The sequence below is a fragment of the Ictidomys tridecemlineatus genome, chromosome 14 (genome assembly GCF_052094955.1).
Source record: "Ictidomys tridecemlineatus isolate mIctTri1 chromosome 14, mIctTri1.hap1, whole genome shotgun sequence".
In the NCBI taxonomy this organism is placed as follows: domain Eukaryota; kingdom Metazoa; phylum Chordata; class Mammalia; order Rodentia; family Sciuridae; genus Ictidomys; species Ictidomys tridecemlineatus.
Window position 1 is genome coordinate 54,210,898 of NC_135490.1, and position 25,811 is coordinate 54,236,708.

The 25,811-nt window shown below is 40.0% G+C and overlaps 1 protein-coding gene, 1 long non-coding RNA gene and 4 pseudogenes across 6 annotated transcripts in view; 2 read left to right on the plus strand and 4 right to left on the minus strand.

Annotated features, from left to right (window-relative positions):
- LOC144370419 (short coiled-coil protein-like) overlaps positions 1-25,811 on the minus strand; it is a 54,647-nt gene that overhangs the window by 17,832 nt on the left and 11,004 nt on the right. The window lies entirely within an intron of this gene.
- On the minus strand, positions 750-3,758 carry LOC144370418 (protein lin-54 homolog pseudogene; annotated as a pseudogene).
- On the minus strand, positions 3,758-6,923 carry LOC144370647 (cTAGE family member 15-like; annotated as a pseudogene).
- Positions 6,920-10,983, minus strand: LOC144370648 (melanoma inhibitory activity protein 2-like; annotated as a pseudogene).
- On the plus strand, positions 11,473-14,873 carry LOC144370420 (E3 ubiquitin-protein ligase SH3RF1-like; annotated as a pseudogene).
- Positions 16,977-20,622, plus strand: LOC144370421 (uncharacterized). Its single transcript, XR_013430390.1, has 2 exons — positions 16,977-17,236; positions 20,064-20,622. It is a non-coding gene; the product is annotated as an uncharacterized LOC144370421 (long non-coding RNA).

Consider the following 25,811-nt stretch of genomic DNA (forward strand, 5'->3'; position numbering starts at 1 on the left):
ACATAAACAGAGCTAAAAAATTATATGCCCAAAACCCCCCCAAATAATCATTTAAAATTGTTGATTTAATGTGGCTATTATTCTTGTTCAGCAATTTGATGCAAATACCTAAATACAAAAAGGTTTTTTTTTTTTTTAGTGAGTACTACATGGGAAGAAAAAAGTTTAAGACTTTAGTTATCTTCCTGAAAATTTCAAATAAATAGCATTTGATTACAAACAAGACATTCTTAATCAACGCCATCATACATACTCTACAATTATGATCAAAATTTTACAGACATTTTTTGCACACTTTATATAAATACACATCACAATGATACAATTAGAATTAATATGGAATATATAAAAATGAACAAAATGTAGATTTATACCAGCAATTTAATTGCAATCTCTTGAAAAATAATTTGACTAGATATTATTTTGTCTCTTATGCTAATTTATATTGATACAAATTTTACTTAAACATAATAGATTCAGGTGCTAAGAATGTCTGCAGTATCTACATTTAAAGTTACTATGCTATAATTTTATAAATCCAAATTTCAAAAGAAGGATACTTTAATGATTAATGGAATCCTCTTCTGGATTACTTAATTTCTATTACCTATATCTTGCATTTTCATATTAGCATATATATATATATATATATATATATATATATATATATATATATCTTAATACATACAACTATGGAGTCCTTGTAGGAAAGTAATGATCATAGACTAATAATAATTATTGAGGATTAAAGTACCTAACAGAATGCCTGAATACCAACATCGTTTTTTCTTGTCATAAAATCTGGAGTCCTAATTTTAAAAAGGCTCTTAAATTCAGTTTTTAAATTACTGAAAAGGATTTAGGTTATTTTAGCAATTATATAAAAACACAGATACTTTCACCTTACCAAATCACTAGCTAAAAATAATAGCATATTAAATATCCCTCATAAAAACAAATCCCACTACAATTTTGAGTGCTTTGTTAGGCAGTCCATTTGAGTTAAAAAGTAAGAATCATGTATTGGTTTGAAGCTTTTTAGTCCAAGCCTACAAAGAGAAATGTATTGATGAAAAATCTTTCCCTAAACTCATCTGTTACAGCTTCTATATTCCTTATTTCTCCATCCAAGCCAAATTTTATACTTGATACTTATGTGAAGATCTCTGTTACCCCCTACATAATGTTTAATTAAATTCACACACACCTCATTTTAACAATACCCAGTAATCACTTCAACAATTTATTGTTTCAAACACATACCACCTCTGAAGGACAATGAAGAGACCTCTAAGCATTTTAGCCATTCCTCATTAAAGAAAAACTTCCCCTCCTCTGAAAATCACTTACTGTACCTTAATATTTTGGGTGTTTTTGAAAATATAACTTCTTAATTTAAAAAATTTGCCTGGGGATTTCTTCCCCTGGTTATTTTCCAAAGTAAAAATAGCATATTCCATAATTCACCCTAAATAAAGCTAATTTTTCCTAAAAAGATATTGGTTTTCTAAACACAAGATGTCATTTGATTCAAATATGTTCCATAATTTGTTTATCTAGACATTCTATCTGTGTTTATTCTAAATCTAGAACCAAAGAATGATTGGGCAATACCAATGCTTCTTTGGCTGTTTCAACTGAACGAAGTCACACAATACCATACTTTATAAATTATATTATAGTAATATATAAATGTTCTTTGCCAATAGAATCAGAAGAATAGGACATCTGATTCTTAACCACTTGAGGAAATTAAGAATCCATATAATAAAGAAAAAAATTTAAAAAGAAAATCCAATTTAGATGAGGCATAGAATTAAGATATAAAATGTTCTCATTTCTTCTCTTTCAATATTATAATTTCATATTTTTTAAAAAAGAAATAAATTAAAATACAGTAATTGTTAAGGATGCTTGACTTTCTGAAAGATAGTTTAACATTTCTGTACAGGTCCATTCATCAGTCTTGTGAAAGAGTTAGTAATTCATGGATGCAGGGTAACTTTTTGCTTTTCCTGCAGAGTTGATGATGCACATCAAACAGCGTCCCAATTCCTCAAGAATCATCCACTCTGCTGCTGCCTTTGATTTTCTCTTCTTGTCTGCCTGCTCTGCCTGGGTGTGAATCCAACTACTACTTTCTTAGTTATAAACCTACTAAGTGGCAATTTTCCTCCTCCACTATTCAAAAGCCAGTGTTGGCCTAGTAAGCAAATCTGAGAAGATAATTTAGTCTTCATGAAGTTTGTTGCTGCACTCTTATTTCAGCTTTATTTGACAAATGCATCCATGTCTTTCTTTCTGGGCTTTCTTCAAAATTCTTACAGTCAACACATTTACATATTGAGGAACACATTATTTTTTTCCTCATAGCACTCAGGAGTTTTTAAGACATCCTGACATTTACAATTACATCCCTTGCTATGACATCGATATGCTTCTCCCCCTTTCCTTTCCCTATCCTAGGCTTAAAATCTGTATTTCTGTCAAGGCATTCCTTTATACTTTTTGCCTTTTATTTTCATGTTCCAAATTGTTATAACAATTAGTAGAACTGCAACTGTTATAAAATTTGCCATTTACGAAGCAATCACAGTATAATTTCAAACAGTGATTTTCTACAATTACAGGGCATTCTTGTCTGACTGGCAGATACTGATGGGATTATACCATTGAATGGAAGACTTTCCTGAGTCTGGATACCAGGTGTTCCAGTAAAATTAGAGCTGACTGCTATACACACATATGAAGACTGCTATAGCTGAGTAATGTACTGAGCTGGAAGCACTGCATAACCCACAATCCCTGTTCCTGGAGCTGGTGCCAGGATAGTACCTGGAGGCAGGTTAGAGAAATTGGGCTGGATCTGTGTCAGTGGGGTGAAAGGCATCAATGCTGTGGTTGGCTGTTAGTTACTATTTATGAAGCTGGATTGATTGATTTTGGGACAACTTGTTGGAAAGCCTGAGCTTGGACAAACAGAACTGACATGTGCACTGGGGTTGTATTAACAACCACTGGCTTTGCTTCCTAAAGAGGCTTAATGCTTGTACTTGGATTCTGACTAACTGATTGAGTTAAGATACTGGCTGTTGTGGCAGTAACAAATCAGACATAATGAAACTTCCTTCCAGGCACTTGAATCTGCTGAACAGTTGCCAGCATTTCTAGAGGAATTGGGAGCAGTTTCCAGAGGAATATCTGTCTTAAATCGTGATATGCTCACTCCTCCAACAGTGATGCCCTGCACAGCTGATTTCATTGCTCTATTTGGTGACTTCAAAGGTAAGATGGCTATTTTATTTGGCATCTGCATTGTAAAACTGAAAGTTGATGCAATAACACCACTTTCAGATATTGTTATAGTCTTTGATAGAGTTCTAGGGGTAGACTGTGAAAGAACTCTACCTGCAATGAATCATATTGTCTGATATGTAGCTGCTTTACTATTAATTGCTTTTGCAAAGATCAGCTTCATGAATACTGGACCACAGGTTGATGTTAGCATCTCATCTGGCACCACCTCTAGGATCACCTTTGACTTCAGTATCCGTCATGGCTACTAGATTTTATACCTAGCATTTCCAATTATATAGGCCTTTCCTGTCTATATATAGTGTGCTTGGTATCAAACTGGCATTTAAACAAATTGGCACTCATCAATTAAAATTTAAGTCAGTAGATGGAGCCAAACAATTCAATTCAAATCAATTAATTAAATAAAAATATAGAAGTCTTTAAAATTCTAACTCACAAGATTTTTTAGATGGCCAGACAATAAAATCTTTATTTCTAAAAAAATGTCTAAAATGTAATAAAAATCCATTGTTTCTAAAATTTTTCAACAGAGAAGAGATAACTAATACTGCTAATCACATTGTTCTGATATTCTTATTTTATTATTAAAATAAGTAAATTAAATATAGAATAATTGGAATTAAGTTTCAGCAATATGGTTTCTCAAAGAAATTAGAAATTACAACTGAAGCCCAACTACTTTCTACTTTTTCTTTCCAATTGTTAAAGAAACAACAGGATCCTGCATCAAATCTCTTCAGAGGAAGCTGAATTAATTGCCATTATCCTGGCATTGAGATTATTTTCTACTGCTGTAAACATTGTTGTAGATTCTTAATATACAGGTAAACCTGTTCCTCATATTTCTGTAGCTGTGTTATCTCCTCATTTGGAATCCAATTTACTGTCTCTTCTTTTTAACTCTTCAAACTCTTTCAGAGCATCATATGCCCCCCAACTTCCTTGCTCATATGTACAGCCACACTAAGATTCCTGGATTTTTGATAGAGAATAACACCCACACAGAGCTGTGAGATCACTTTATCTTTTATTTTCAGATGCTGTAAAATTTCATGGATTTTTTTCATCAAAATGCTCAATTACTAGTGATGATGTTTTCCATTTCTTCTCAACAAGCTCATGCCATTGTCAATAACTGTTCTCACTGTACACCCTTCCAGGCCCCTATGTGGGAATCTGAAAATCCATTTAATGCACTTTGGCAAATGCATATTACACATTTTCCTCCTTTTCATCCTTATTTCTTTCTTCATATTTCCACTGATACTCATTCTGGGTTTATCTGGCTATTGCCTATTGATCAAAAAATGTATCTTCTTAGATTTCTCATTTATTACTCTGCTTTGCCACTAGGGGCAAGCCTACTTATTTAAAGACACATAACTTCCTGCATATACAACCTGTGATTTTGCATAATTTTACACTCATTGGAATATAATTTTAAACCATGGAATGCCCCATTCTACCACACAAGTCTTCATTAAAGGAGCACATCATACCCTGAAGACATGCTTGTCAATACAAAAAAAGGGGTACCTAGCTCAGAGCAGAATACAATTCATAATTTTATGAAAATGGGCATAAAATAAAGGATATAAGCGACAAAGGGGGCTGAATGAACTTAAATTGTAGATTACAATTTTATAAAGTTTTCTGAGAACTGAAATTTTTTTATATTTTAAATTTCCTACTTACATGACATAGTCATGTTTTATTGTTTACTCTTAATATGCTCTAGTTATTTTTATTTTATGGAAAAACTACATGATTTTAATTATTATCATCAATGGCAAATAAGACTTTAAATCAATTAAAATCTTTCACTAAGCATAAAGTTATGTTCATATTTGCTACAGTCATAATAAGTACACTTAATTGTATCAAGGCACAAGCTTTGTTTAGATTTTAAAATATCACTGATTGCAAGATTATGTATATAATATTCCCATTGTTGCTTATGTAATAGTAAATTAATCAACTTAAGTTACACTATCTAGAATAAAATAAAATGGAAATAATTGACTCATTGGATTCATATTTAAACCATATTTATTTACAAAATGTTATTCTAAGAATTATAATTCCATTAAGTTTCAATTGGAGCAGAAGTATAATCACTTGAGTAAAAGCAGTTAGTTAAACTAAAAATGAGAGATAGATTACATTTGAAGGCAGATACAAAATATTGTCAGGATTTTGTTGTGCTTCTGGATGTTCAGTAGCAGGCTCATTTGAAGATGGAAACAACCCTGAAGGAAACTCATTTCTACTTTCAGAATGCGGGGGAGGGAGGGGGGAAATTCAGCTCTTGGGAGGAGATAATGAGCAAAACACAACAATCCCATTGGGAATGGAGCAGGTGGTGGGCTCCATACATGTTTCTTCGAGGAGGTGGAGGAAAAAAAGGTCCTCTTCTCATCAACTGACTCCTTGGATCCACTGGAAACAATGGACCTCTGATTGGAGGGAAAGGTTAGAAAGAAAAGCCAGAGCCAGTTGCTTCATTTTCAGCAGGGACAGATGAATCAGGCACATTGGAATCACCAAGATCAACTTTGGTATCATTTCTACTGGATCCCATTTCTGAAGACATAGGACCATCCATTTTATCCAATGGAGACATAGTAGAACTTCTGCGTTCTGCTGCTCCAAGGTGGTCAACCATAATTAGAATAACATTCATCTTGCCTTAGTACAGGAAGATGTGGTTCAGAATATGGTTGGCCTGGTGGAGACATCATCATCTTAGGTTTCTGTTCCCATGGAGTTGACAGGGGCCCAATGTTATAATTTGCTCTCTGAGAATCACTTATCCCATCATAGCCTGATTCTCTTCTTTCATTGATAATCTGAGGGCCCAGAGAATCCTCTGGGCCTCTTCAGGCTCTTCCTCCTGCCCTTGTAAGCAAAGGTAAGAGTCTGAGTGGACATTTCTTTTCCAAAAGAGGATCTCTCACTTCAGATGAAGATCAACCCAATGGTGAGGCACCATTTGGGGAATTCTCTCTGCCAAAAGCTGTATTTGAATCATCAAGTGCAGAAGGATGTTTTTCTACAAGCTTAAATTTATATTCATTTTAAGTTAAGTTTTGTCTGTTTTGGGCATTTTGTTTCCTTAAATCATTGAGGTTTCTTTCAGCACTCTGAGCTGCCAACTCATTATCATATGCTTTTTTCTCATAGTACATAATCAGCCCCCGGTTAGAATGAATGGTTCTCTCCAATTCTTCTTCAGGATCTTGGACTTGCTTTCTGTAGTTCTCCAGCTGTTCAGTTGCATGGCTGATGTTTTCCTCCATTTTTGAAAGCTGCTCCTCTCTCTCTACCTGGTAATTTCCCTCTACTATTTATTACCTTTGGAGTTTCATTACATTTTCTTGATATAGTTCAGTCATTACTTTAAGTTGCTGCTGCAGATTCTGATTCTCACTTTTAAATGGTGTATTTTTTGACTGCAAAGATACTTGTTTTGGCTTAAAATTTTTAATATTCTCTATAAGGTCTTCCTTTGTTTCAATTAAATAAGAAAATAAAGTAAAAATTTCATTTTTTAGAGAGAGAGTCTTTAAATAATTATTTTTCAGTTTTCGGTGGACACAACGTCTTTATTTTATTTTATGTGGTGCTGAGGATCGAACCCAGTGCTCCACGCATGCCAGGCAAGTGTGTTACCACTCGAGCCATATCCCCAGCCCTGATTTTCTTCTCCTTCTAAGGTTTTAAAAGAGGTCTTTAACTTAGGCGCATAAAACCATCCCTTCAAATCTCCTTTTGGCTGATCCTCTAAGTGATCATCCAACACTCTTCATTTCCAAATCTAAGTTACCATCATCTGTTAGGTCTTCCCCAACCACAGAAGCCCAATCTTTCAGCAGCAGCAAGTGTTCAGAGACTTAATGTGATTTTCTTTATCTCTTAGAACTTATTCTGCATGTACTTTAGAGTGTTCAAATGTCATTTTCTGTTATTAAGGACATTTACTTTTTCTTTCCATACTTCAACTTCTTGTAAAAGCTGTTTCTGACTTTCTTGAAGTTGGGAATTTTCATTCAAAACCCCTTTTATTGCTTCCTTAAATCCTCCTTCATTCATTTGGAATAGTCTCAAGGTTGTTTTATTATCAGGTATTTGTGATCTGAGTGATTTTGATTTATCTTCTAGGAACTTAATCCTTTTTGATATAACCACCATCAATTCATCCAGTTTAGAATGTTTAGTTTTCTCTTAGCTCTTTTTCTATAAAGACTATTTCATCCTCAAGTTTAAATACCAACCTATCCAAGTTTTCATAAATTGCCTCCAAATTTTCTGCTTCTATTGACTCCTTCACCAAAATGTCATCCTTTAAAGGTGACTAAGCCTTCATACTCTTTTTGAACAAGGATAACTTTTTCAAGTAGTTCACATTTTTCTTCATTTAATCCAGAAAGTTTTAGAGCAAGCTTTTTTTCTCTTCTCATGCAACACTTGCTCCTCACAGACTGATAACTTCTCCACAAAAACAAAACATCAACAAAAAACCCAATAGCTGTAAATATCACCAACTCCTACAGACAGCCATAAGGACTAGGGTGTATTTCCATGTCTTCCAACAATGCACACCACAACCCTGCTTACTTCTTCCAGGACCACCCCCATGTAGGGGTGAGGGGAAGCAGTTGCCCCACCAGCACACTAAGGCTACTTTGGCTATTCCCTCTGAAACCACAACATGTGCTATCTTCTACCACCTTATGACCCAGTAGGACTCAGCAGATGCCAGAAGCGTGCTCTTGAACTTCCAGAACCAAGAGCTAAATAAATGTCTTTTTTCTATAACTTACTAAGGGTGATATTCAATTATAGCAACACAAATCATACTAAGTTTCAGAGAGATTACTGGTCAAGGCATACCACTAAAAAGCAACAGTTCTGGGACTCAGACAATTGTCTTTAGTTCCATACCCCAATGGAAGCAGTTAGCCATCAAGTAAAATACACAAAAATCAGGCTGCAGATTCCTCTTTACTTTCCAGAGCTGTTTCTGTTTGGATGTAAAAGCCACTAAATGAGAGTAGCTTCTTTGCATCTACTGCACCTGTATCAATCTACCTACTTTCAAATCAAATTCTTGAGCCTTTTCCTCATCTGAACATGCAGCTCATTCACACTTTAGTAATGCTAATAATAATATTCACTAATAGAGTTATTCTCATCATTAAATGGACAGACAGAACAGACATCAAATGTTGTTCCACTTATTCCCACTCTCCTTTACCCGTTATTAACTAGAGGCAAAAAAGTGAGAATTCTTAAAAATCATTTCCCTTTGAAGGATTATAGAATTTTGAAATGGAAAAGAAACTTTGATAGCATAACAAATAGTAATAAGATACTGAACCACACCCAGCTAAAAATTGAAGTCTGGGGCAATTACATTTGAGATTTTCCACTCTGTGACATGGGCACCTGGTCTTTCCACTTATTTAAATTTAAGAAAGTTTTACATTATTCATATAATCATTCTCCAGATCACCAGAGATGATGATGACAGATGCAGTACCCCATGCAATTCTTGAACATTTCCAGAGTTCAGAAACAACTGTTTGTGCACTTTTCTACAACTTGTAATTTCATTTCCTACCAAAATTCTAATACTTAAAATTTTGCTTTATAAAATGCAAACATTGTCTTGTAGGAAATCAGTAGCACCCTATATTTAGAAAATGGTAAGCTGAGTGTGGTGGTGCATGCATCTAATCCCAGCAGCTCAGGAGCTAAGACAGAAATATTGTGATTCAAAGCCAGCTTCACCAAAAAGCGAGATGCTAAGCAACTCAGTGAGACCGTGTCTCTAAATAAAATACAAACTAGGGCTGGGGATGTGGCTCAGTGGTTGAGTGCCCTTGAGTTCAATCCCTGGTATTCTGCTTCCCAAAAAAAGATTAGTGTTTCCTTTTTGACACGTTACCCTAGGAAACGGGGGATCTTCAATCCAGAGAAGGTACTGTGAATAATTTGTTAACTGAGAAATGTCAATTTGCTTGATAAAAGGATTCCCACCATCAAAGTACCATAAGGAGTTTGAAGGAGACATAAGAAGACTTAAGGAGAGATTATATTGGCATCTAGGGAATCTGAAAGATGATTCTTGTAAGTTCCAGCAGCATCCATCAATCAAATATAACCGGTAAAAGCTCTCATGATTGTTACAGTGTAAAATAACTATCCTTCTTGGTGTACATCTCTGGACCTCCCCAAGGGTCCTCCAAGAACCCCACACAAATCACTCAGACCACCCAACCTCCAGCACTCTGGCTGCCAGCCACTCTGATTCACTGGTATTTATGCCAAAGCAATTGTAAAATATTTTGAATATCTACTGGGTACCATCAAAACTGTTTAAATAAGAATCTTTCTTACCCCTAAAAACTCATACATTTTTCCCTTGAGCTATCTGACAGTGTTTTCTTCCTAAGAAATTCTAGCATCTGAAAGAAAGATCCAGCTCCATAAAATGCATCTCTTTCCTATATTAAGTTTTCATCAAATTATGCATGTTAAAATTTAATTTAGAATTCATTCACAGCCTAATTAAAAGTCCTAAGCTGTGATGCTAATATATTTTAAAATGCAGAGCTATAAGATTTGTACATGTGTAAAACTATATGTTACATCCCAATTAATCATTCATTTTTTTGGAACCATGTATTATTAATTTCTATTCTGATCTCAACTATAATAATAATACAACAATGATAGCAATACAGAGATCACTAATGACAAAAGAAAAATTTTGGTTCTACTCCTGGAAATACTCTAGTTTATTAAACTACACAACAGTGCAGCACTTAGAATGCCCTTAAAAATTACAGAGAAGACCCAAAAATGTGACCATTTACACTTCTCCTTAACTCTGAACTATGAATTTGTTACCAATGGGTACTACCCAGTCAGTAAGAGTTTGTCACATGGAAAGTAATTAAAATAACCAGATAGATTTTTGAAGGAAAATATCTGCATTTGAAGACAGAAATAAGAGTCTTAATTTTCAAAAGAAAATGATTAGCTATTTGCAAATTACAATTCACTAAAAGCATATCACTGTGATTTCAATACCTAAAGTATGTAACAATGCCATGAAATTTTTTTCCTCAAACAACAGCTTAGAACATAGCTACACAGTTAACAGTATTTGACAATAAATAATGGTATACAACAAAGAGCCATGCACAAAACAACTAGTCCAAACAGGAACAGTCAGAGCTCTGAAGATGCAGGGAGATACACAGATGCCCAAAAAAGGCTGTTAAACATGAGCACAACAAGCAGCCACACAGATAACATTGCACTTGGATTTATATTTTCAAGTTCAAGATATAATGGGGTGCTACATAAAGCAGAAGGTCAACCCCAAGGGAGTCAGTGAAAGTCATTGACTTATCTCCACAAACATTATTTCCAATACCTGTAAGAGCCACCATCCCATAGCAGCTGAGAACACTAAAATACTCAAGTCTAAAGTGTACTTGCCCCTTCCAGCTTCTCCACCATGTTAGCCAGCATCTCCTGCAGGTTCTGCACCAGGAGGAACTGCTCTAGCAAAAAGGTACAGATGGGCAAGTCCTGGGAGACATTCTGCAAGGAAAGTGGGAGAGCCATAAATATGTCACCAGTGTCAAGCATCCAGGCCCCATCTACCTTGGTGTCTTCCAGCTGCTGTCACAGAAAGAGTGATGGGGGTGCTTGCTATTTCTGCACTGTCAGCTGCCCATCACCACAAGACACTGTCATTACTGCTCTTGTTTAAGAGCATGCCATGTCTGGAGTGTATATCCTGACATGCCACACTGTACTGGACCTTTGTCTGTAGTCCCTGTTGTTCTCTACAACAGGGACTCTTTCTGCCACCAGAGAATAAGAAAACAAAAAAGTTAGGTCACTTTTCTAAAGTCACAAAATAATCAAGCCAGGCTTGAAAGTTGGATTTTCCAAACTTACAAATTGGTTTCAAACCTACCAAGCATTCTGTTGATTTTTTTTTTGAGAGAGAGAGAGAGAGAAATTTTTAATATTTATTTTTTAGTTTTCAGTGGACACAACATCTTTGTTTGTATGTGGTGCTGAGGATCGAACTCAGGCCGAATGCATGCCAGGCGAGCGCACTACCGCTTGAGCCACATCCCCAGCCCCATTCTGTTGATTTAAAAAATAATATTTAAGGCTGGGCAAGTGGGAGGCAGTGGCATACTGTGTGTGTGCATGAAGTGTGGCAGCATGGAAAAGTCTTGGGGGCATCATGGCATCAGAGACACAGCTAACAGTGGGTAAGACTGGGCTTCACAAGGGACTAAAAACAAAGAGCAGCACTCAAGGCACAAGAGCAAAGTCTGAAATGCATGTTACACCAATCATTTTATGAGCTACACACAACTATGGACATTTCTGAAGACTCTTTCTCAGCACAGTAGATCAAGATGGATGAATCTGCCTTCCTGGAGCGTCCTGTGTGTCTAGAATACCTAGATGCTTCTGCAAAAGTCTTGTCTTGCCAGCACAGGTTTTGCAAGTGATGTTTGCTGGGGATTCTAGGTTCCCTCAGTTGTTCTGAGTGGAGGACCCTTGTTGGCTCTGGTGTTGAGGAGATTCCCAGTGACATTCTGATGGATAGGCTTCTGGAGAGCATTGAGCAGAGGCCTTGGACAGAGGCCTTGGAAACTGAGCCCTAGTGGGGGCAGTGGGACCAACTGCACAAATGCATTCACGGCTCAGGGCAGCACTATAGCTAATTGTAGCACAAATGATCTACAGAGTTCCCAGTATGGACAGCAGCCTTGGGTGTAAGCCTGGAGTCCCCCAGTGAGAGGTACACCTCAGTTACCAAAGCATTATATAACTATGAGGGAAAGGAACCTGGTGACTTTAAATTCACCAAAATGACATCATCGTTTTGGGACAAGTTGATGAAAACTGGTAACTTGGGCAAGTCAGTGAGACCCATGGCTCTTCCCTCACCAACTTTTTTTTTAAAGAGAGAGGGAGAGGAAGAGTGGGGGGAGAGAGAGAGAGAGAGAGAGAGAGAGAGAGAGAGAGAGAGAGAATTTTAATATTTATTTTTTAGTTATTGGCGGACACAACATCTTTGTTTTGTATGTGGTGCTGAGGATCGAACCCGGGCCGCACGCATGCCAGGTGAGCGCGCAACCACTTGAGCCACATCCCTAGCCTGGCCCCACCAACTTTTAGCAGATTATTCAACCATTACCTAAACCCCCACCTCAGGGCAAAGAACTTCATGACTTTGAAGTACAAGACAAAGAAGCGGACAAAGGCTGCCTTCTGTTTGCGAAGGATATTTTTCTGACTGTGATACCCAGAGTGGATGAAAACTGGGCTGAAGGAATGTTGGCAGAGAAAGTAGGCATATTTATGATTTCCCACATTTGAGTTTAACTCAGCTGCTAAACAGCTGATGGAATGAGATAAGCATCCCCTGCCAGAAGTTGATGCTGGAGAATGTCCCTCAGCAATAGTCCAGAGCAGCACTGCCCCAAAGCTCTCTGACACCAAGAACAACACCAAAAAGTAGCACTTTTTCACTTCCCTCACCATGGCAAAGAAGTCTTCCCATACATCCCAGAACTGCCACTCCATGGAGATTAGCCCTCCTGTCCTCATCAGCTCCAGCAACCCCACAGCTGCTGAGAATCAGCAAACTGTCTGGAATTCCTGCAGTGTCCCTTCTCAAATTCATATGAATACCACTGAGTTAACTGTGACCTCATTCCTAAGCAGCTTAGTGATAACTGGCTCCTCATTCGTTTTCCTGTTAGATGTCCCCACTCCAGCTGCCCTTGGAACTATGAATCCTCCCCTCTACCACCACATCTCCTGGCTGTCATTGTCCTCACCTCCACACTACTGTTGGTGTTCCTGCTGCTGAAATGGGACCCAGACCCATGGAAGGATCCACTGTACAGATTGCACATTTTCAGACTCAGACTCACCCCAGTGTGTATGTGGCTATCCACCCATAGACTCCCAGAAAGACGATGAGCTAGAACTGGGAATAGGGGAGATGATTTTAGTGTTTGAGCATTGCCAGATGGCTGGTTCAAAGGGATGTCAATGCATACCACTGAGATTGGGGCAATTATGTGGCATCTGTCAGAAGGGAAGTGATAAATGCTACCCAAGCTAAAGTTCCTGTGTCTACTGTGGGTCAGAAAAGTTAGGGGATGACAAAGGTCAGGCCCTCCACTGCAGGAGGGCCTTCCCAGAAGCTCCATAGAAATGGTGTGGCTGGGACACCCATGGTTGTCTCTCCAGCTGTAGTGTCAGCAGCTCACAACCAAATAAGTGGTCAAACTAAGGTTCTGTTGCATATGCCTGGGCAGATTACAGTCAACCATGCCTCCAATGAAGTGAGGGCAGTTGCAGCACATAATCAAGAATACCCCACAGCAGCACTGATGCCCATCCAGGTGTAGAATGCTACCTGCATTTATGGGCCTGCCCCGTCATTTGCTGGCCTCCCCACAGCCTCTGCCACCAGTGGCAGGTTCTGCTGCCCATGCTGCTGCTGTCAGTTTCAGTTAAGCCGGTACCTCACTGGCCTGTGTTTCAGTCACTTCATAGACCTCCCCAAGTATCATCGCTGCCTCTCATGAAACCAAGCCCAGTGGCCAGACAGTGACCATTCTCCCTGGGCCTCCCACAACTCCACGATTCTTCATCATCTCGTGGAAGCAGTTCAGCAAGGAAACTTGACAAGGACAGTAAAATAGAAAAAAGGGGTTACTGAAGTTGCCTTCTGGTTCTGCCACAAAATTGAAGCCCTGAGTAGCACCTCCAGCATTGCTGAAGTTGAAGTGGAGCTGGAATCAGGGATAAATGGTGATGAGTCATCCCTACAGGGAGCCATGGGTCCTGAGTTACCATTTGGAGGGAGGCCATGGCAGGGCCGACTACTGCCCCATGGATGGGAATGGCCCAGTCACTGTGGCACCAGCAGGAACAGCCTTGAACCAAGAAGCTTTCCATCTGAAGACAAGCTCCCTGGACTTTGCAGTCCTATTGCTCTACCTCCTGGTCTGGCATGTTCCTCACTGGGTCCTGTCATGAATGAATCTAACCTATTGTTTGTGAAAGGCACTAGGTGGAGGTTTCCTATCCTCCACTGAGTGAGGCAGAATTTGGGGACTTAAAGGAGATATTATGTTTGTTCATAAAATGTGAGAGGATGGTTGGTCCAAAGGCACATTACAACACTATGGGAGAACTGGGCTTTTCCCAGGAGGCTTTGTGGAAAATATCAGAGGAAATAAACACTGGGAAGACTTGAAATCACATCACAAAAATGAAGATCACAAAGCAGTCTGATGGAAAGAGCACATGTGTGGACTTCCAGAAGGTCAGGAGCTGTGCAGAGAGTTGTTGTGTGGCTCCTGAGTCTTAGCACAACCAAACCAGCCATCAGAGTGAAGCAGGTGTCTGGGTTTCACCACTCAGTTGGGATTGTAAGGTGTACCTTTGCTAAGTAACCATTTTTGTATTTGTTTATTTTGTTTTGTCTTTACAATGTATAACTAAAATGGACACTTGTTTACAAGGCTCAGCTAATGTATTTGCTTCTTTAAAACTGAAATTTTCTTGTAATAGATAAACTCTTTGGATTATGATTTTAAGAAATTAATTTATGAAATAAGAGCCAAGGAGAAGCTGTATTATCTCCTACTTAAGCCAAGAGATTCATTGTGCTGTAGAATGCATCTTCCTTCCCTCACCCCTGTTCCCCATCATTACATTTTGCTTCCTTAAGATAGAAATGTTGGTACTCTAACTTGGGTTTTCCTCTTTGGGAAACTAAACATACAACTCAGTATCAGTAAGGGCCTATGGTAGGGAGGAAAAACTCAAGAAAAAAAATGTTAATGATTCATTCTTTCTAGTTTGATCATGAGTTAACCTAAAGACTTGATCCTCAACTTTATAGGTTTTTAATTTTCCTATAATGAAACCAATAAAGTAATGAGAAAAAAGCAAAAGAATTGACTAGAAATGTATTCAGAAATAATATTTAATTTTATAACAGAAGCAGCTCAATTCATTGGTTGGAAAGTAGGCAACATTAATCTTATACTTGCTGTCAGGGAGACAATGGCTATGAAATGTAATTTCCATTTTACCCCACGAACTGCATGTCCAGAACATTTGTGAGATGTGGTGGTTAAGTGATGCACTTGTGTTCAAGTCAAATGCTAAAGAAACAATGTGAAAAATTTACATTCATCCATTGTGGCTCTTTCTCAACCAACCTGGATGTCCCACAGTAACATGAACATGCTTGATGTATACATTTCATTTGCAGTTTTCTGCTGAGGTTAGTTTGCATTCAGAACTGAGCAATACAAGAGATGTAAAATAACCAGCATTCTCTACCCCAAAGCCACTCCTGACCAAGGTCTGCTGAGCACACTCGCTCCCTCCCTGGCTAAGGTGTCCATCAGCCATCAGAGGAGTCATGAATAAAAATGCTCTTTGTGTTCTCAGCAGACAGAAGGAAAGGAAAAGTTTAACCAGGAGCTGTTCTGTGGAATCTCTGGAAGGCTTGGAGGGAGCCAGTGTGCCCACACCTTACAATTGTGGCAGGATCCAGCTTAGCCTACCTTTTAATATTTATATCCATTCTTTGTCATTGGCCTCTTCTACCAATTTCATTATGGTGTCATATAGTTATGGGTTTTCAGAGTCCTGAGAACAAAAGTAGGGAAAGAAGCCTGGTAGTGAGGTAGTTACCACAGTTTTCCCATGGGAACTAAGTACTGAAACAACAAGTTTAAAAAAAAAATAAGAATTAATGCTTAGAAATAGAAACATGGACTGAAAAGACTTCATCCAATAGCAAGAGGGTTCATCATCTTAAAAAGATGTAGAATGTGGGGCTGGGGCTGCAGCTCAGTGGTAGCAAACTTGACTGGCATGTATGAGGCCCTTCCTTGGGTTTGTTTCTCAGCACCATATATGAAAAATAAAACAAAAATATATCAACAACTAAAAAAAATATAGGATGTGGTTGAAAATGAAATCATTCCTAAGTTAACCACTGGTTTTATAAAACACTGTACATTATGTTCCTGTGTGTTCAAGTAAAAAAAAAATACTGGCATATCCATGTAATATATGAAGTTTGGTGAAATTAACAAGTTAGGCAAAAAAGCTGATGCCAGCTTACATCTGTGTAAGTTGACACCAATATGTCATAATATTCTTTATTTTAAGAAATTATTGTATTTTATACAAATTTTAAAATGTATAAAGACTACTACACGTTGAGTTAATTTTCACCTGTCTTCATATTTTAAGCTATATGATTGAAGTATTTCTTTTAATAGTTTACTACTATAAATTTGTATAAAATTTCATCTGTAAATAGATCATTAGCTAATATCATATATGGATTTTCTATTGTTTTTTTGAGACAGGAGATGAATTTTGTAAGAAGGGCTCGTTACTAAAATCATAATTCATCATTCCTTTTATTTAATAATTTGAGAACTAAATGAAATGTTTCAAAATTAAAATTTGATATTCCACATTAAAAAATAAATAACATTTTAAGGGACAGGGAAAAAATACTTGCCTCAAAATGATAATGCAGTTAAGAAAATATAAAATTGCCCTGGTATGCAATATTTATTTACACACTGCTTCTGCTTAGGCACAAAGATAAACACTTTCACTGGGTGTCACATTTTGCCTTTAATCTGGGGCATAGTAATTGGGCTCCCCATTCTGCACACGTGTGCTGCTTTATCTTCTCATTAATCATTTTCCCTTCTTTTTTTTGTTAGCCTTCAAATCTAATCAAAACCATACATTCTGGAAGTCTCAAATGTGACTGCCAAAGAGAAGAAGGAACCAGGATAAGAACTGATGGGTGAGTTAGAGAATTGAGCCTTAGTAATCATTCAAGCTTCTGCTTGATATAACCCGGATGCAGGATGCACATAGTCCAACTGGATATGGGCTGGTGCTCAAAAGATATTTTCATAACAAAAGGACATTATAAATACATTAAACACAAAATAAAACCAAGACTGTCTTCTCCACAAAAGGGATATTCTAAGGGTAAATCTGATAAACCGATTTAGATACCAATCAACCAACTCCAAGACTCTGGATAAGCTGTTTCTAACATGTCCTTGGAATGATTTCAGACTGACATTCATTTATTTCTTTAAAGTCAGGATAGTAAGACAGCTAAGTGCATGTTTTATAAACGAACCCTCTAAAAAATAATCCTGGCCTAACTACTTACCAGTTCTTACCTTTCTATTTTTTTATTTCCTTCCCTTAAAAAGACACCATAATAATTATACCACCTTCATAAGGCTGTTTTTAAAAATAAGTAGACAGCATACATGAAGAGCTTATAATGATTTCAAGAACACAGAGAGAATTTAAAATAAGCAAGGGAGCATCATTGGTCTCATATATGATGAATTCTCTCCAGTTGAGGCACGTGAAGCACGACTCATTTCTTAGCAATTGTTCTTATCTGTATTCCCTTTTGACAACTCATAAAAGAAGACAAATCTATGATTATACACCTGCTCATATCATCTAGAATGTTCTAGCATTTTCATGTCAATTTCTAGATAAACATTCATACACTGGGGATTTGTGAACTCTTTCATGACTTTAACTCGAATCAAAATGTTCAAGCATGGACTGCCTGAACAGCTTATGATCTCTTAAAGATCCTCAAACCCCACACAGGTTTGGAACACTTCATCCTGTCAAGCCAACTTCATGTTTCCACAGGCCTACTACAGGGACTCTCAGAACATGTGAGTCAGTGGGAAACAACCTGCCAGTGACCCTCAAAAGCAATGCTCTGAAACTTGGCTTCTGACTCCTCTCTCTGGGCCACAACCTTCTTCTCACACAAATGTAATAGAAGAGCTGTCAGTAAAAGATTTACTCTGTCCAGGAAAATTTGAAGCCATACAAGTCAGAGCTTTGTGACACTGTCTACTTTCTCTCAAGAACATCAGAATTATTTCCACAACTTCATTCCATTTAAAGTCAACTATGGAATGTATTCCTCAGATCAAATCTATACTCCTCCAAATAACCTTGACATGTTTACAGTAATATTCACTATAGCACTGATGCTGAGCCTTTTTCTGCTTCCTAAAAATCAGAATGGTCACTGGAAAATAAAGCATCCTGTTCATTAACCAAAACCAACTAAATGACTCAAACCCAAATAACTCCCAGCACCTGCACAGCACAGAAGGCCTAACATTTGTGGACATCCATAATGGAAGCTACAACCCACAAGCATATGCACAATATGAACTTTAGTTTTAAATTTTTCCTCCAGTCTCATTACTTAGAAAGTTCATCTCTAGAACTTCACTTTGGAAGAACTTTGCTTGCCCTCCCTGTGACGGTGCTCCCAAGTCATGAAAAAAATCTTAATCCTCACAATGGGCTCTTCTGAATGTGCAGATCACAGCAGAACATCCAGCTTGTCACTGTGGCTGAGTACAGATAGCCACTTGCCTATCAGAGAGTGCAAAGCATTCACTCTCAGTCACAGTGATTCTGGCTGTGTACATGTCTGGCCCAGCTTCCCAGAAGAGTGCCCCAAGTAAGTAGACAAGTGGTTCATGCTTGCTTTATGGAGACATCAGTTTCATCCAGATATGTGGACTTTGGCAAAAGCAAAAACTTTCACCTAGCAGCATGTTTATATGCCTCTTCTTTTCAAAACAGAAACTGGTTACGCTTCTCTTCATCTTGACAAACATGCAACCTTAGGCAGAGAAAAGACTCTAAGTCAACCTCAAAGCAGTATCTGGCCTGCTGGCACTGGAGAGGCTATGTAAAATCATTAGGTTTCCTACCAAGGTATCTACCAAACATTTGGCTTCCACAGATGTATCTGCCTAATTCACTTAAAAACCAATTGCAACAGGGTATCACATTTATGGCAATGGAGGCGTGGCATCCCAACCAGCCATGTTGTATAAACGGATATCTAGCCCATGTCATGCCATTTGCAAACTGCTTACACACTGTATTATTTGGTTGGAGGCATGAGTTCCTGCTGGGTTTAAGAGCTTTGGGGGGAAATTTGGTGGCAAGGTGCTGGATTATTTGGTGGAAAACAAGAGATGGAGGGAGGCCATGCAGCAAGAAGGCAATTACTGAATATGTGGCACAGAAATTGGAAGGAAATGGAATTCTCAGGAGGTTCCCAAGTAAGACAGGAACTGCAAGATTGAATAATTGTTGGGGAGAGAAGACCAGAGAGGTATGACTCTGAAGGTGTTTTCCTTTTTTGAAATTTTTTACTGGGATAAAGTTCATCATCCTAAAGTACACAAATGAGAAAGCAGTTTGTAGTATACTCCTGGCCTCTGGATACCCATCACCATATCATATTTGAAATACTTCCATCACCTTCGAAAGAAGACGTACAGCTTCTGCAGTCACTCCAAGAACCCCCACCCTCATATCCCAATAGCTTTCCTACTTTCTCTCTGCATGATTTTACCAGTTATTGACATTTCCAATAGTGGGATCACACCTATTCTTTGATGCAGGTGTCTTTATTTAGCTCAAGTTGTGGAGGAACCCTGTGGGACACATATCACAACTGTCTTCCTCTTCAACTGGAATATTAAATATTCCACCTCCCTCATCCTCTCCATTGTTCTCTCCATTTTTATTTGGGTTGTTTCTGGTTTTAGGCTTTGTGGACAACTGACGTGGCTCCCTGCAGCTGCATAGCCAGCCTACTGGTCCCTGTAATGAAGCAAAGTGGCAACAGAGCAGTGGAGCAAGGAGTGGTGGCCCCAGTGGGGTCCAGGTGGTGAGCAGGACCTACAGCCATGTGAACCCGCCATTCAGGCACTGTTAACCATAGCCCAGGTCAGTCAAGCCATGTCCACCTGTCACCCTTGGTCAGCCAGACCTGGCCCCAGTACTGAGGCCTGTGGCAGCAGCCCGCTTCCTGCAGTGCTGCATTCCCATTCCAGCACCTAAACCTTCCCCTTATGACCTGCCCTGAAGAAATGGAAGTTGGCAGATCTGAATGGAAGTCAGGACTCCAGAGCTGACCAATAGCATTATTGCCTTTCCAAGCTCTCATTAGCATAAGTTTGGACCAATAACAGTAACCCAAGAGCTATATACAACCTGAAACATCCTTCCCTGACAGGTCAAATCTGCTGTTTCTGTCACCAGCATCTTCTGTTTTATGACAAGTTTCTGGTTTCTGTTCTTCAATAAATGCTATGGTTACATTGATTCATCCTGGTTTGTGGATTCCATTCATCAAATGCACAAGATGATAAGCCCAAATAGAAAAAAAGTGTTGGTGAGCTGCTGGGGTCTGCTGCTGCACGTCTTGGCTCCACCTGCCAGCAACCATAGTGAGCTTGGTTTTGTCTCAAAGCCAAGGTTTGGTAATGTAGTTGTAGACTTCACACACACATTATTATCTCATTGTGTGGACTTGTTGGGTTACATGGCAACTCCCAAGTTCCACTCCTTGAATAGTCTCCTCTGATATGACATAATAAAAACAGGACTTATGGAGGTGGGGCATCACTGTTTCCCTTGGTGTCCTACAGCCCCTTGTGTCTACCACTCTGGAGGCTCTCAGAACTGTAGCTTTTAGGGACAACTGGAGGTTCCATTGTGTGGTGTGGATGGGGACTCACTGAGAGAAGTGAATGTCAATCCCTGGCTCCCTCTCTTCCTGAAAATCCAGGGGTTAGCTCAAAGTTCCACCCTCCGATTACATGCTGGCCACCCTGGAACCTAGCCTGGTCCTCCAAAGGCTCCTCATGATCCCATAGTCAGGTAAGGCCAACAGGGTGTACTGAGTAAGCAGCCAAACAAGCACTGTGCCTTGACACTCCATTGTAAAGGGAAAGAATGCCCCATGGTGGGAAAGGCCAAGGCACACCAGAGACCACTGTCACTACAATCACTCTGCCTCTGCTCCCACCATCACAGTGCCTCTCTTAGGACTGCTGCAAAGGCCCCAGCTGTCCCAGCACCCACTCTGGTCCTCCCACTATCTGCTCCATTTAACAAACAAAGTGATTCCTTTAAAACCTGTTATGTCACTCTCTAGTCAGAGCCTCCCAGGAACTGTCTCCACACCACGCCACAGTCCTCACAAGACCTCTGGAGCACAGCATGATCTGGCCCTCTCTGCCTCACACTCATACTGGACTGTCTCTGACTCACCTGCCTCTCACCCTGGCTCTCCTTGCTCCTCTAGTACTTCATGGCCAACCTCACTCAGGAGCTGCACAGGGTCCGAGGGTCCCTTGATTAGCCCTGTGATCCCCAGAACCCCTGCCTTTACAACTGTGTCCCACAGAACACTCTGCCACTAGCACTGTGTCCCCCAGGACACCTGTCTCTTGCATTGTGCTCCACAGACTCCCTGCCTTCAGCACTGAATCCGCAGGACCCACAGTCCTCCTACACCTTTCTTCAGGTTTCTGCTGTTACCATCTATCATCATATCAGGGATCCCTAGAAAGTGTTGAGTTCCTCTCTCAATGCCCTCTCTGACCCCTTCCTAGGTCTGACTATTTCCTTCCAAGTTCATGTGCTGGAAACCTCATTCTGGGCAACAGTTCTAGGAGGAGAAATCGTTAAGAGCTGACTGGTCTGTGCAGGCTCCACCCTTCTTTCTCTCCCTTAGCCTTGGCCTTCCCAGGCCCAAACTGTGAGCCAACTAATTTTCATTATAAATTTTTCAATCTGTTTACATGTTGTTACAGCAGCACAAAATAGACTAAGACACATTTAACCTGGCTTCACAGTACTAAGCAATGCAGAAGACACTACCCTGTTACCTGCATGCTTGCTTAGGCCTCTCTCCCCAGAAATGAGAGCAAGGACTTCGTTTGTTACTGCATATGTCCATCAGTGTCTGGTAGATGTTCAGAAAATACTTGTTGATGATTTAAGTCCCTCTATGACTGATATAGACATTGTCACTCTGAATGTGAAAAAGAGAAAAGAAAGAATCAAAAACACAGGAAGCATAAAGGCCACAGCAAGTTCCTTATTATCTCTTAAGGTCACAATTAATAAAGAAATGCAAACTCACAACACAGTTTGATAAGACAGGAGAAAGTACAAAATAAATAGCCACCATTAAGACTGCCTTGGTAGTCTAGACATCCTGGGGTAATGAGAGCTTCAGGCTGTCATATGTCCCCTGTGGCTGAGTTAGCATCAGTCCCCACAGGCCTGAACCTGACTCTAAGGACAGTTTCTTCCACTCAGACCTACTGTGGTAAGAAACTCCATGTACACGTCAAGCAGCTGCGCTCTCACCAGGCTCTGATTCCCTTTTCTGTGTGGGACATAAATACTGCCCTGTGGAATATAATGTAATTTTGTTGATTGGAGATAGAGTATTTCAATTCCCATAAATTAGACCATAGCCAATGATTCTGGATGTGGTCCAAAGCCATTAATTACATGCCAGTGAGGAGGTACAGAGTTGGGAGGAACTGTTGCAGATGTTAATGTTTTAAAGCATCTTCTTTTCCCCTCTCAAGGTCTCGCCTACTCAATGAAACTCTGCACTCTCACAAAACTGTGTAACCAGGAATGTTACAATTATCACTAAACATGTTATATATTGTGACTCTAACAAGAAGAGTCTGTTAAACTGGACATTACCATCTGTCCCATGAAGGTCCCACTTGAGGTAGGCAGAATATAAAGATGGAAACCATGTGAATTTGGCAGTCTGAAGAGAGTTCCTTGGGTCCTATAATCCTTACAGGTTCCAGGCCAGCTGTGGAGGACATAGCAGGGTGAGAAGAAGGGGCCATGACCTTCCTGGATCCATGAAGGGAACATGCCTTCTGAAAATATTCTAAGATCCATGTGCACTGTGTACTGGAGACTTTTGACTGTTCTGTTCTCCAGAGTCCCAGGCACATTATGCCTGGCTGACAGCTTCTCAGGAAGTATTCCTCAAGTGCCAGCACCTGGCAGAGGCTTGCCTGCTGCTGATACATTAATGAAGAGTGGTTATCCAGGTGCCTGGAGCCTTCTGTGCCTGCTCTCTGATCCCTTCACAACAGGAAAGGGAGTGTCTACACCTTTGAAAGGATGCTGTTGGTGTCCAATCCATGCCCTGTGTATTCAGCAAAAGACACTCTCTAGAAGTCACCTGAATACAGGTAGCCACTCTGAACCTACTTCCTCAGATCTCAATTGGAAAGTGGAGTGGGAAGCATCAGGTCCTTCTAGCTCCAATCACCTCCAATAGGAACCATGCAAATCCAGACAGTGAAGAGGAGCATTAATGGTTATTATTAGCCACGAAATTAACAAGATAGACTGACTTGTCAAGGAGTAACATGAGAAAGATGTCAGCTATGACATTCTGAGAAAAATGCAGAAAATAGACACTTTCTTTATATATAAATAATGGAAAAAGGTGCTAACAAATGAAGATCTTCACAACAATTATATGGATGGTTCCTCAGGTTCTAGGATTATTACACGTTGTAGGCCAGGTATAAAAACACACATGGAAACCTATCTAAAAATTAATTTTTTAAAAAATTGTGGACACACCCAACATTCTGTTATATTTGTCCATGGCAGAGAGGACTAAAATGAGTCCAGACCACATGGGTTTGGCCTCATACTGAATGTTCAAGAACCAGCCAATGAGACCCTAAAACAAGAAATAAGACTGGACTTTTTACAATCTGGCCTGCATGGTGGGCATACACCTGGATACTCTCCTCAGTGCACAGTCAAAGGCCACTGGAAAACAAAGGCCTTGTAGGTTCCCTGGTGTGCTGTGCTTTCCTGTTGGCAGGGTAATGGGCAGCTGCCTGGGTGGCAGGTGAAGGTGGGCCCTCCAGAGGCCCCCATGATGAAGAGCCTTCTGGAGGCACACCAGGATTCATTCCATACAAGAGGAAGCTGACCTTCATGCACAGTTCCAAGCAGGTAAGGTCAATGTTGGCAGGACAAAGGAGTCGGCTTGAGTCCTGCAAGGCAATGTGCTACACAGACTCCGCTCTGGCTCCTCATTTTGCCTTGGCCACTGGGGCCAATGTCTGTGGGAGGCAGTGGAGTAAAGAGCCCAAGGTAGAGCTACCTTGAGGCCTGTGTGACCAAGGCCAGCTGTAGGGAGAACGAAGCCTTCCTGCAACAGCACAGAACACGGTAGCCATACATGGCCCCACCTGGCTGTCTGAGGCTTATCAACAAATAGCATGATCCTGTCAGGGACCAGGAAAGTCCCAGCTGTGGAAGACCACAGGCATCAATTGCTGGTAGAGGCAAGGTTGTTTGAGTGCCAGGGGGAGCCAAGTGTGAGACCTTAGAGGCTTCAGGCCCATTCTGAGGACCCAAGGACACTGAGGGCCTTTGTGAACCCTCATGGGGAAGCAGCCTACTGGGACTTCTGTGTTTTCACAGTGCTTTGCTCCTGCTCCCATCCAACCTCCTCCCTGTCCTGCCTCTCAGGGGAGAGCCACTGTTAAAGTCAATCCTTATCCTAGATCTGCAGAATAGCTGCCCCCAGGGCTGCAGCATGGGCAGTGAGCATGAGCTACAACCCGGAGTCCACCATGCTGCAATGGGCCCGAGGTGAGCAGAGCCAGCACCAAGGAAAACTAGGGAACATAGATCCACTGAACTGAGGCAGCCCTGCTGGGCCCAGTGTGGATACCTGCTCTATACAGCACTGCAGCCAGAACCTCCAGGCTCCATGATCCCAGGACTTCAACCTCCTGCTTGACAAAAGTGAGAAAATGGGAGTGGGGTGAACATGAATGGAAATTGAGGCTCAAGCATTGTTACAATAGCATCAGTACTTTTCCAAACCTTGATTAGCATAAGTTTGAACCAACAGCGTTGACTCACATGCTATATAAACCCCTCACCTAGGACACTTAGATGATAACATGATATTGGGTCTGTTTTTGTCTCTATAGGAGTTCTGCTTTTATTTTCACTCCAATTAAATTCTATTCCATTTACTCTTGCCTTCCCTATCTCATTAATTTAATTCTTTGGATGTGTGAGGCAAACCTGGAAAGACATTAGAGGTAAACTGCTAGACCTTATTGCAGCACTGGAGAGCATAGCAGACATTCAGAGCTATAACACTGAGAGCTATGATATGCCACTTAATGGTAGTTGAAAAGATTCAGACTTTCCTGGTTGCAACCTTCAAAGCTGACACTTGTAGATGATGTGGATTCCTGGCTGCTGAGCCAAATCAGCCATCCTACTGGTTCTTGTCAAGATGCCGATATAGAGCTCATGTGGCCTGTGGCCCTGAGGAGACTGCTATGTAGCCAAGGATGTCCTGAGGCAGGGCAGGCCAGTGCTGAGGTAGATTAGGGCAAGCTGTTCTGTCACTCTGCTGAAGCCTGGATTATGCATAGTGGCACACCTACCACAAAAGCACACTCTATAGCAGTACC